This window comes from Lolium perenne, chromosome 6 (genome assembly GCF_019359855.2).
Source record: "Lolium perenne isolate Kyuss_39 chromosome 6, Kyuss_2.0, whole genome shotgun sequence".
NCBI classification, from domain to species: Eukaryota; Viridiplantae; Streptophyta; class Magnoliopsida; order Poales; family Poaceae; genus Lolium; species Lolium perenne.
The window spans coordinates 21,987,761-22,000,554 of record NC_067249.2 but is presented as its reverse complement, the minus strand read 5'-3'; positions in this window follow the sequence as shown (position 1 = coordinate 22,000,554).

Below are 12,794 nucleotides of genomic sequence, written 5' to 3'. Positions count from 1 at the left end.
TAGTTGCTACATGGAGGACAATCATGAAGACGGCGCCATTGACCTTGGTGCTTCGCCGAGGATGATGGAGATCATGCCCGTTGATGATGGAGATCATGTCCGTGCTTTGGAGATGAAGATCAAAGGCGCAAAGACAAAAGGGCCATATCATATCACATATGAACTGCATGTGATGTTAATCCTTTTATGCATCTTATTTTGCTTAGATCGCGACGGTAATTATAAGATGATCCCTCTCACTAAAATATCAAGATAATAAAGTGTTCATCCTTAGTAGCACCGTTGCCAAGACTTGTCGTTTCGAAGCATCTCGTGATGATCGGGTGTGATAGAATCAACAAGTGCATACAACGGGTGCAAGCCAGTTTTTGCACATGCGGATACTAAGGTGGCCTTGACGAGCCTAGCATGTACAGACATGGTCTCGGAACACGTGATACCGAAAGGTAGAGCATGAATCATATGATTGATATGATGAACACTTTGAGTGTTGGCCATTGAAGTTACATCTTGTCTCGTGATGATCGGACTTGGTGTGGTGGATTTGGTTCATGTGATCACTAAGACAATGCGAGGGATATTGTTTTGAGTGGGAGTTCACCTAGTTTTTAATTATGTTGAATTAAAATTTGAACTCAATTTGTCGTAAACATTAGTCTAAACTATTGCAAATATGTTGTAGATATGGCGTCCTCAATCAATTTTAACCAGTTCCTAGGGAAAGAAAAGCTTAAGAGCAACGGTAGCAACTTCACCGACTGGTTCCGTCATGTGAGGATCTTCCTCAATGGCGGAAATCTGCAATATGTGCTTGATGCACCGCTAGGTGACCCTCCTGCAGAAACTGAAACCGATGAAGTAAAAGCTGTTTACGAGACTCGGAAAACTCGGTACCCTCAAGTTCAGTGTGCCATCTTATGCAGTCTGGAAGCCGATCTTCAAAAACGTTTTGAGCACCACGATCCACATGAGTTAATCAATGAGTTGAAGACTATCTTTGAAACTCATGCGGCCGTGGAATGCTATGAAGCATCGAAACACTTCTTCAGCTGCATGATGGAAGAAGGCAGCTCCGTTAGTGAGCACATGCTCGCCATGACCGGGCATGCGAAGAAACTCAGTGACTTGGGAATAGTGATTCCTAACAGACTGGGGATTAATCGTGTCCTTCAATCACTGCCACCTAGTTACAAGAACTTTGTGATGAATTACAATATGCAGAACATGAACAAAGAGTTACCTGAACTCTTCGCCATGCTAAAATCTGCTGAGATTGAAATTAAGAAAGAGCACCAAGTGTTGATGGTCAACAAGACCACCAGTTTCAAGAAACAGGGCAAGTCTAAAGGCAAGAACAAGAAGAGTGGCAAGAAAGCTGCCACGCCTCCTGTGAAACCTAAGACTGGCCCTAAGCCTGATGCTGAGTGCTATTACTGCAAGGAGAAGGGACACTGGAAGCGTAGTTGCTCCAAGTATTTGGCGGATCTGAAGAGCGGCCTTGTCAAGAAAAAGAAAGAAGGTATATCTGATATACATGTTATAGATGTTTATCTTACTGGTTCTCGTACTAGTACCTGGGTATTTGATACTGGTTCGGTTGCTCATATTTGTAACTCGAAACAGGAACTAAAGAATAAACGAAGACTACTAAAGGATGAAGTGACCATGCGCGTTGGAAATGGATCCAAAGTCGATGTGATCGCTGTCGGCACACTTCCTCTACATCTACCTTCAGGATTAGTTTTAAGCCTCAATAATTGTTATTTTGTACCCGCGTTGAGCATGAACATTATATCTGGATCTTGTTTAATGCAAGACGGTTATTCATTCAAGTCTGAGAATAATGGTTGTTCTATTTTTATGAATAATATCTTTTATGGTCGAGCACCTGAAAAGAATGGCTTATTTCTGTTAGATCTCGATAGTAGTGATACACATATACATAACATTGATGCTAAGCGAATTAAATTGAATGATAATTCTACTTATATGTGGCACTGTCGTCTTGGTCATATTGGAGTGAAACACATGAAGAAACTCCATACCGATGGGTTACTTGAATCACTTGACTTTGAGTCACTTGATAGATGCGAAGCATGTCTAATGGGAAAAATGACTAAGACTCCATTCTCTGGTATTATGGAGCGAGCTACTGACTTATTGGAAATCATACATACCGATGTGTGCGGACCAATGAGTGTAGCATCGCGCGGTGGTTATCGTTATGTTCTAACCTTCACAGATGATCTGAGTAGATATGGGTATATCTATTTCATGAAACATAAATCCGAAACTTTCGAGAAGTTTAAGGAATTCCAAAGTGAAGTAGAAAATCAACGTAACAAGAAGATTAAATTTCTACGATCAGATCGTGGAGGTGAATATCTGAGTTATGAGTTTGGCATGCATTTAAAGAAATGCGGAATACTTTCACAATTGACACCGCCGGGAACACCACAACGAAACGGTGTGTCCGAACGTCATAATCGAACTCTCTTAGATATGGTTCGTTCTATGATGTTTCTTACTGATTTGCCATTATCATTTTGGAGTTATGCATTAGAGACAGCCGCATTCACTTTAAATAGAGCACCATCAAAATCCGTTGAAACGACACCGTATGAATTATGGTTTAATAAGAAACCTAAGCCGTCGTTCCTGAAAGTTTGGGGTTGCGAAGCCTATGTAAAAAAGTTACAACCGGACAAGCTAGAACCCAAAGCGGAGAAATGCGTCTTCATAGGATACCCTAAGGAAACTATAGGGTACACTTTCTATCACAGATTCGAAGGCAAAATCTTTGTTGCTAAGAACGGAACCTTTCTTGAGAAAGAATTTCTCACTAAAGAAGTGACTGGAAGAAAAGTAGAACTCGATGAGATTGAAGAATCTCTGCTCGTTGATCAGAGTAGCGCAGTACCGGAAGATGTTCCTGTGCCGCCTGCACCGGCAACAGAGGAAGCTAATGATAATGATCATGAAACTTCAAATGAGATAGCTACTGAACCTCGCAGATCAACAAGGGAACGTGCCACTCCAGATTGGTATGATCCTTGTCTAAATGTCATAATTGTGGACAACAATGATGAAGACCCAGCGACGTATGAAGAAGCGATGATGAGCCCAGATTCCAACAAATGGCAAGAAGCCATGAAATCCGAAATGGGATCCATGTATGATAACAAAGTATGGACTTTGGTAGATTTACCTGATAGCCGCAAGGCTGTCGAGAATAAATGGATCTTCAAAAGAAAAACAGATGCTGATGGTAATATTACTGTCTATAAAGCTCGACTTGTCGCAAAGGGTTTCCGACAAATTCAAGGTGTTGACTACGATGAGACTTTCTCACCTGTAGCGAAGCTAAAATCTGTAAGGATTTTGTTAGCAATAGCTGCATTTTTCGATTATGAGATTTGGCAGAAGGATGTCAAAACGGCGTTCCTTAATGGAGACATTGAGGAAGAGTTGTATATGGTACAACCCAAAGGTTTTGTCGATCCTAAAAATGCTGACAAAGTATGCAAACTTCAGCGTTCAATTTATGGACTGAAGCTAGCGTCAAGAAGTTGGAACCGACGCTTTGATAAGGTGATCAAAGACTTCGGGTTTATACAGTGTCATGGAGAGGCCTGTATTTACAAGAAAGTGAGTGGGAGCTCTGTAGCATTTCTGATATTATATGTAGATGACATATTATTGATTGGGAATGATATAGAACTATTAAGCAGTGTAAAGGGTTATTTGAATAATAGTTTTTCAATGAAAGACCTTGGTGAAGCATCGTATATATTAGGCATCAAGATTTATAGAGATAGATCAAGACGTCTAATAGGGCTATCACAGAGTACATACCTGGACAAGATTCTAAAGAAGTTTAGAATGGACGAAAGTAAGAAAGGATTCTTACCTATGTTACCAGGCAAGGTCTTGAGTAAGACTCAAGGTTCGGCTACGGCAGAAGAAAGAGAAAGGATGAGTCAGATCCCCTATGCCTCGGCAGTAGGCTCTATCATGTATGCCATGCTATGTACAAGACCGGATATAGCACATGCTGTTAGTTTGACTAGCAGATATCAAAGTGATCCAGGAATGGAACACTGGACAGCGGTCAAGAATATCCTGAAGTACTTGAAAAGAACTAAGGATATGTTTCTTTGTTATGGAGGTGACCAAGAGCTCATTGTAACAAGTTACACCGATGCAAGTTGGAACACTGATCCTGATGACTCTAAGTCACAGTCTGGGTACGTGTTTATATTGAATGGTGCTTATGAAGCTGGGCAAGCTCGAAGCAGTGCACGGTGGCGAAATCCTCAACAGAATCGGAGTACATAGCGGCTTCAGAGGCTTCATCAGAAGCGGTATGGATGAAGAGGTTCATTGTAGAGCTCGGTGTGGTTCCTAGTGCATTGGACCCACTAGTCATCTACTGTGACAACATGTGTGCCATCGCCAATGCACAAGAACCAAGGTCACACAAGAGGTTGAAGCATATCAAGCTGCGTTATCATTCGATTCGCGAGTACATCGAAGATGGAGAAGTAAAGATTTGCAAAGTACACACTGATCTGAATGTAGCAGATCCGTTGACTAAAGCTCTCCCTAGGGCAAAGCATGACCAACACCAGAATGCCATGGGTGTTAGGTACCTTACAATGTAATCTAGATTATTGACTCTAGTGCAAGTGGGAGACTGTTGGAGATATGCCCAAGAGGCAATAATAAAAGTGGTTATTATATATCTTTAAGTTTATGATAAATGTTTATATACCATGCTATAATTGTATTAACCGAAACATTAGTACATGTGTGATATGTAGACAACAAGAAGTCCCTAGTATGCCTCTTAAACTAGCTTGTTGATTAATGGATGATTAGTTTCATAATCATGAACATTGGATGTTATTAATAACAAGGTTATATCATTATATGAATGATGTAATGGACACACCCAATTAAGCGTAGCATAAGATCTCGTCATTAAGTTATTTGCTATAAGCTTTCGATACATAGTTACCTAGTCCTTATGACCATGAGATCATGTAAATCACTTATACCGGAAAGGTACTTTGATTACACCAAACGCTACTGCGTAAATGGGTGGTTATAAAGGTGGGATTAAGTATCCGGAAAGTATGAGTTGAGGCATATGGATCAACAGTGGGATTTGTCCATCCCGATGACGGATAGATATACTCTGGGCCCTCTCGGTGGAATGTCGTCTAATGTCTTGCAAGCATATGAATAAGTTCATAAGAGACCACATACCACGGTACGAGTAAAGAGTACTTGTCAGGAGACGAGGTTGAACAAGGTATAGAGTGATACCGAAGATCAAACCTCGGACAAGTAAAATATCGCGTGACAAAGGGAATTGGTATTGTATGTGAATGGTTCATTCGATCACTAAAGTCATCGTTGAATATGTGGGAGCCATTATGGATCTCCAGATCCCGCTATTGGTTATTGGTCGGAGTGAGTACTCAACCATGTCTGCATAGTTCGCGAACCGTAGGGTGACACACTTAAAGTTGGATGTTGAAATGGTAGAACTTGAATATGGAATGGAGTTCGAATATTTGTTCGGAGTCCCGGATGAGATCCCGGACATCACGAGGAGTTCCGGAATGGTCCGGAGAATAAGATTCATATATAGGATGTCATTTTATGTGAATTAAAATGATGCGGAAGGTTCTATGGAAGGTTCTAGAAGGTTCTAGAAAAGTCCGGAAGAAACCACCAAGGAAGGTGGAGTCCCGGAGGGACTCCACCTCCATGGCCGGCCAACCCTAGTGGGGGAGGAGTCCCAAGTGGACTCCCCCTATGGGGGCCGGCCACCCCCCCACATGGAAGGGGGGAATCCCACCCAAGTGGGATTCCCACCTTGGGTAGGTTTCCCTATCACATGGAAGGTTTTGGGTTCGGGTCTTATTCGGAGACTTGTAGTCCAACACTTGGGGCTTCCACCTATATAATGAGGGGCCAAGGGGAGGGGGCCGGCCACCCTAAGACCACAACCTGGCCGCCCCCCTTGAGTGGCCGGCCACCCCCTCCCAAACCCTAGCCACCCCCCTCTCCTCCATAGCTCCCGCGTGCTTTAGCGAAGCTCCGCCGGAGTTCTCCACCGCCACCGACACCACGCCGTCGTGCTGTCGGATTCAAGAGGAGCTACTACTTTCGCTGCCCGCTGGAACGGGAGGTGGACGTCGTCTTCATCAACAACCGAACGTGTGACCGAGTACGGAGGTGCTGCCCGTTCGTGGCGCCGTGATCAAGATCTTCTACGCGCTTTTGCAAGCGGCAAGTGAACGTCTACCGCAGCAACAAGAGCCTCATCTTGTAGGCTTTGGAATCTCTTCAAGGGTGAGACTCGATAACCCCCTCGTTGCTACCGTCTTCTAGATTGCATCTTGGCTTGGATTTCGTGTTCGCGGTAGGAAAATTTTTGTTTTCTATGCAACGTTATCCTACAGTCGTGACGTGTCGTGACGAGGCGAGGTGAGGCGGGAGGCGGAGGAGGAGGAGTGCGCGAGGGCTCTCTCTCCTCTCACTCACTTACTAGGACTAGAACAGCCCACCTTATATACCACTCCAACTCTCTTTCAACTAGCAATGTGGGACTAAACTTCAGCTCCCACTAGTGCTGCCACTGATTTTTGGAATGGGCCATGTGAGTTTCAGAATTTGATAATGGGCCATGGGCCAAAGGTCAAATACCCAAAATTCCAGCAATCCCCCACAAACTCTCATTGGCACATCTCATCAGTAAGTTTCCAGAATATTATTTTATATACCGGTATGTCGTGGAGACTGTTAAGTTGAACTTCCACTTAAAGCTTCATATTACACTAGATTGCAACTTGAATAGTGGACTATGCCTTGAACTACAAGTTTTCTGCGCACTAGCTTCATACAAAGCCTAGACCGATACTAGGCTGCCGTGAGGCTTCCTCGCGGTTTGGAGCTTATACGTCATGCTCCAGGGCCTTTCATGAGTTTACTAGAGAGCACCCAACTCTCATAGATTGCGATGTTTAACAATCAGACTCATATAGGTGTGTTCTTCAAAAGATGTTCTGTAGGACAACATCTCTGCTAAAATAAGCCACTTAGAAACACATTAAGATAATTATCAACCTGCCATGCAGATTAGGAGAGTATTGCATCTTACGGAGTGGTAAAATTGCTATAGGGATATATACTCTCCTCACAGCTGACCAACAGCTTGTCTCCCAGCTCTAATTCACGGGATCTCCGATCACATAGAGTGGGTTACCACCGTGGGCAGCTCATAGTGTGGGTCTCATACCCATCTCCCTCGATGCATTTTCTATCACATTTCGTGATAGTCCCTTTGTGAAGGGGTCTGCCAGGTTTCTAGACGTATGGATATAATCCAATGCTATAACTCCAGAGTTTCTCATTTTCCTGACAGTTTTCAGTCTCCTCTTCACATGCCTTGATGACTTCATATTATCCTTAGAACTGTTTACTTTGACGATCACAGTTTGATTATCACAGTTCATAGGAATAGCGGGTATTGGTTTCTCAACCACAGGTAAGTCCATCAAAAGCTCACGAAGCCACTCTGCTTCAACAGTGGCTGTGTCTAATGCTGTAAGTTCTGCTTCCATAGTTGACCTCGTAATGATGGTCTGCTTGCAAGACTTCCAGGAAACAGCGCCACCTCCAAGTGTAAACAAATAACCACTTGTGGCCTTAGTCTCATCAGCATCAGATATCCAATTTGCATCACTATAACCCTCAAGTACCCTTGGATACCCAGTATAGTGAATGCCATAACTCGCAGTGCCTTTCAAATAGCGCAAAACTCTCTCAAGAGCATGCCAATGAACATCTCCAGGTCTAGACACAAAACGGCTGAGTTTACTTACAGCAAAGGAGATGTCAGGCCTCGTGGCGCTGGCTAAATACATAAGCGAGCCAATGATCTACGAATATCGCAATTGATCTCTAGCAACTCTTTTATTCTTACGAATTATCACACTAGGATCATAAGGCGTTGGAGAAGATTTGCAGTCGTTATACCCGAAGCGACCCAGGATCTTTTCCACATAGTGGGACTGAAGCAATGTAATCCCACCATCGTCATCCTTCATCAGCTTGATGTTTAAGATCACATCAGCTACTCCCAAGTCCTTCATCTCAAAACAACGAGATAGGAACTCCTTGACCTCCTTAATCACAGTAAGGCTGGTCCCGAATATCAATATGTCATCGACATAGAGACAAAGAATAACTCCCTCGCCCCCACCATGGCGATAGTATACACACTTGTCAGCTTCGTTTACAACAAAACCTCCAGCGGTTAAAGTTCTTTCAAACTTCTCATGCCACTGCTTAGGTGCTTGCTTAAGCCCATACAAAGACTTCAGTAATTTACACACCTTTCCTTCTTGACCATCTACTACAAATCCATCAATTGCTCCATATAAATTTCCTCTTCAAGCTCTCCATTTAGGAAAGCAGTCTTAACATCCATTTGATGAACGAGAAGACCATGTGAGGCAGCCAAGGATAGTAGCACTCGAATGGTGGTCAGTCTGGCAACAGGTGAGTATGTATCAAAGAAATCTTCACCTTCTTTCTGGGTATAACCCTTGGCCACAAGACGTGCCTTGTACTTTTCAATAGTACCATCAGGCCTAAGCTTTTTCTTGAACACCCATTTACATCCTACAGGTTTGCACCCATAAGGACGATCAGTAATTTCCCAAGTTCCATTGGCTAAGATGGAATCCATCTCGCTACGGACAGCTTCCTTCCAGTAGTCAGCATCCAGAGATGCATAGGCTTCTGAAATAGAAGTGGGAGTGTCATCCACGAGGTACACAATGAAATCATGTCCAAAGGACTTGGCAGTCCTCTGTCTCTTGCTCCTTTTGGGAGCTTCATTGTCATCCTCCACAGGATTATCAAAGTGTTCTATAGCCATGGTAGGTTCAGGAAATAATTCCTGAGTAGATGAACTGGGCATCTCCTGAATTGATGAGCTAGACGTTTCTTTCATAGGAAATATGTCCTCAAAGAAAATCACATCATTCGACTCCATAATTGTGCCAACATGCATGTCGGATACCTCAGATTTTACTATCAAAAATCTGTAGCCAATGCTATGAAATGCATATCCCAGAAGAACACAATCCACGGTTTTTGGTCCAAGCTTGCGCTTCTTGGGTATTGGCACATTTACTTTCGCCATACAGCCCCAAGTTCGTAGGTAAGAGAGTTTCAACCTTTTCCTTTCTCATTCCTCAAACGGGGTAATGGTTTTGTTCTTTGTGGGGACACGGTTTAGGACATGACATGCAGTCAATATCGCCTCCCCCCACCATGCCTTGGATAGACCCGATGTATCTAACATGGCGTTAACCAAATCAGTTAGAGTACGGTTCTTTCTTTCGGTCACCCCATTTGACTGAGGTGAGTAGGGAGGCGTCCTCTCATGGATAATACCATGTTCCGCACAAAAAGAATCAAACTCGTTGGAAAAATACTCTCCACCACGATCAGACCTTAACCGCTTGATCTTTCGATCAAGTTGGTTTTCTGCTTCAGCTTTAAAGATTTTGAAGTAATTAAGAGCTTCATCTTTAGATTTCAGGAGGTACACATAACAATATCGAGTGGAGTCATCAATTAAAGTCATGAAGTATCTTTTACCTCCTTTTGTCAATTCACCATTCATTTCACAAAGATCCGAATGTATAAGCTCCAGCGGTGCCAAGTCTCTTGCCTCCGCAGTCTTGTGAGACTTACGTGGTTGCTTAGCTTGCACACATACTTGGCACTTGGATTTCTTGACAATAGCAAATTTTGGAATTATATTCATGTTCGCCAGCCGCGTCATGCACCCAAAATTAATATGACAAAGTCGTGAATGCCAAATATCGGACTCACTATCATTGCAAACATGATTAATAATTTGAGTACATATGTCTGACAGAGATAAGCGGGACAAGCCTCCGCACACATAACCCTTTCCAACAAATTGTCCACACTTGGAAATTACAACTTTATTGGACTCAAAAACCAACTTAAAACCATCTCGACATAAAAGCGATCCGCTAACGAGATTCTTATTAATGGAGGGAACGTGCTGCACATTCTTCAGCTGGATGGTCTTTCCCGAAGTAAACTTCAGATCCACCGTACCAACACCACGAACAGAAGCACGTGAGCCGTTTCCCATCAGCACGGAGGAAGTCCTTGCGACCTGATAAGAAGAAAACATAGAGACATCAGAACATACATGTGTATTGGCTCCGGTGTCTATCCACCAATCAGGAGAATTACATACTGAAAGGATAGTAGGAGAAATACCGTACCCAACGTCCTTCATCTCAGTATCAACGCCAATAACAACATTTGCGGACTTGCCGCTGTTCCCACGCCGATCATGGCGTTCTGGGCAATCAGGAGCCCAATGTCCAGGAGCGCCACAAACATGGCAGTTCCCTTTCTTCTTATAAGGAGTCTTCCTCTTGAAGTTGGTTGAGTTAGAGGCTTTGTTCTTCTCGTCAAACTTGCCTTTTCCATTATTCTTATTCTTAGACTTGTGAGATTGGAAGTTTTTCTTCTGTACCACATTGGCACTAGAACCTCCCTCAAAACTACGAGCGCGTGTGTCTTTTGCTCTCGCCTTCTCTTCCACATGAAGCGAGCCAATGAGATCCGAAACGGAAAACTCTTGTCTCTTATGTTTCAGAGAAGTAGCAAAGTTCCTCCACGAAGGAGGAAGCTTGGCAATAATGCCACCGGCCACAAATTTGTCCGGTAAGGTACACTTAAACCGCTCGAGTTCTTTGGCAAGTGACTGAATCTCATGAGCCTGCTCAACCATGGAGCTCTCATCAGTCATCCTGTAGTCATAGTATTGCTCCATGACATACAATTCAGTGCCAGCGTCCGAGACCCCAAATTTGGCCTCGAGCGCATCCCACGCATCTTTACCAAGGTCGAAAGCCATGTACGGGTCAACAATGTTGTCCCCAAGAATGCTGAACAAGGCTGCCTTAAACATGGCGTCGACCTTCTCAAACTTTTCCTGCTCCTCTGCAGAGAGAGGCCCCTCAGGTCTAGCATATGTGGCGCTAAAACAGCCCAGGTTTGTAAACCATAGGACTGCCTTTGTGCGCCACCTCTTGTAATGCATACCATCAAAGAGGGGATGTCGAGTAGCGGCAGCAACGCTGGTTGAATTGATTTGCCTATAATCAGGTTTTTGGATTGTTGAAAGTCTAAGCAAATATCCTTATGAAATAATCCGTACAAGTAATTGATAAATCATGACTATGAAAACAACAAATAAACTAATCGTGCAGACTAGTAAGATAGATGAACCGAACACGTCTAAACAAGATAAACCGATCGCATCTACCACAGAAACTAGAAGAAGGAACTCTAACAGAAACTAAAAGAGAAACGACAAGATCACATACTTCGCAGCAGCGTCGTTGTCGCCCATGTTGAGGTTGTCGAAGAAGTCGCTGAGGTCCGGGAAGAAGTTGTCGGTGTGGAGGAACTCGTCGTCCGATGACGACGTCGTGATGCCAGTAGTCGCGCCTGAGCGCTCCCCAAAAACCTGATTGCCCCTCACCCGTACAGGTTCACGAGAGGCAGGGTTCCGGAGGCCTACTGTCCCGGTAGTCGGTGCACGCCGACGGACAGGATGAGGAAGACGAAGGCGGCGGCGCAATGAACTGGAAACAGGTAGTCGCATATGTGTCTAAAAAAAAACTAGGGTTGGCGTCCTCGATTATATAGTGCGGTTCGGGAAGGTCGTGGGACGCAGCCCACGTCCGAGTCGGCACAGCCACGATCCAGAAAAACCGGAAGGCAAAACGGCTGAGTAACGCGTCCGTTAATGACTCAAAATTGATTACACAATTAATTTCCCAAATAGCAAAAAGATAAGCTCGGCTCGGCGAGATTCCCGCAACCCGCGGCACGTCGTGACATGTCGTGACGAGGCGAGGCGAGGCGGGCGGCGGAGGAGGAGGAGTGCGCGAGGGCTCTCTCTCTTCTCACTCACTTACTAGGACTAGAACATCCCACCTTATATACCACTCCAACTCTCTTCCAACTAGCAATGTGGGACTAAACTTCAGCTCCCACTAGTGCTGCCACTGATTTTTGGAATGGGCCATGTGAGTTTCAGAATTTGATAATGGGCCATGGGCCAAAGGCCAAATGCCCAAAATTCCAGCAGGCGGAAGGGGGGACGGAGGCGGTGGTGGTGCCGACCTCGAGGTTGAGGGGCGCGGAGCGCCAGAGGGGGCACCAGCGACGGGAGAGGGCCTGCGTGCGGCCGCCGTCCTTGGTGGGGAGGAGCGAGATGATGGTGCCGAGGATGGCGTCGGGGAGCCTGCTGATGAGATCGTCGGTGACGTCGTGGTCGCCACTCCGTGCCCGCGTCCCCTTGGCTCCGCTGGATTCTCCCTTGTCCGGCGCTGCAGCCTCCTTCTCCATTGAGAGGGGGTTGAAGATTTGGCCACAAGTCGCCGGCCGCGGCCTCACGCCGGCGGCGTCGCCGTCCCGGGATGGGAGCTAGGGTTGGCCGCCGCCCACAACGACGGAAATGTTTTGGGGGAAGTGGTCTGGCACTGAAGTCTGAGGGGTTGGGGAATGGTCGACTCTTGGGCTTTGAATTTGGACAAATTTGATAAGATGCCCTAGCCAGGGATTTTTTCTTCCCTCTTTTTTCAGAAAATAAATTTAAAAAAAGAGATAAAAAGTTTCAAACAAATCGAGAAAAATCTGGTGTGCAG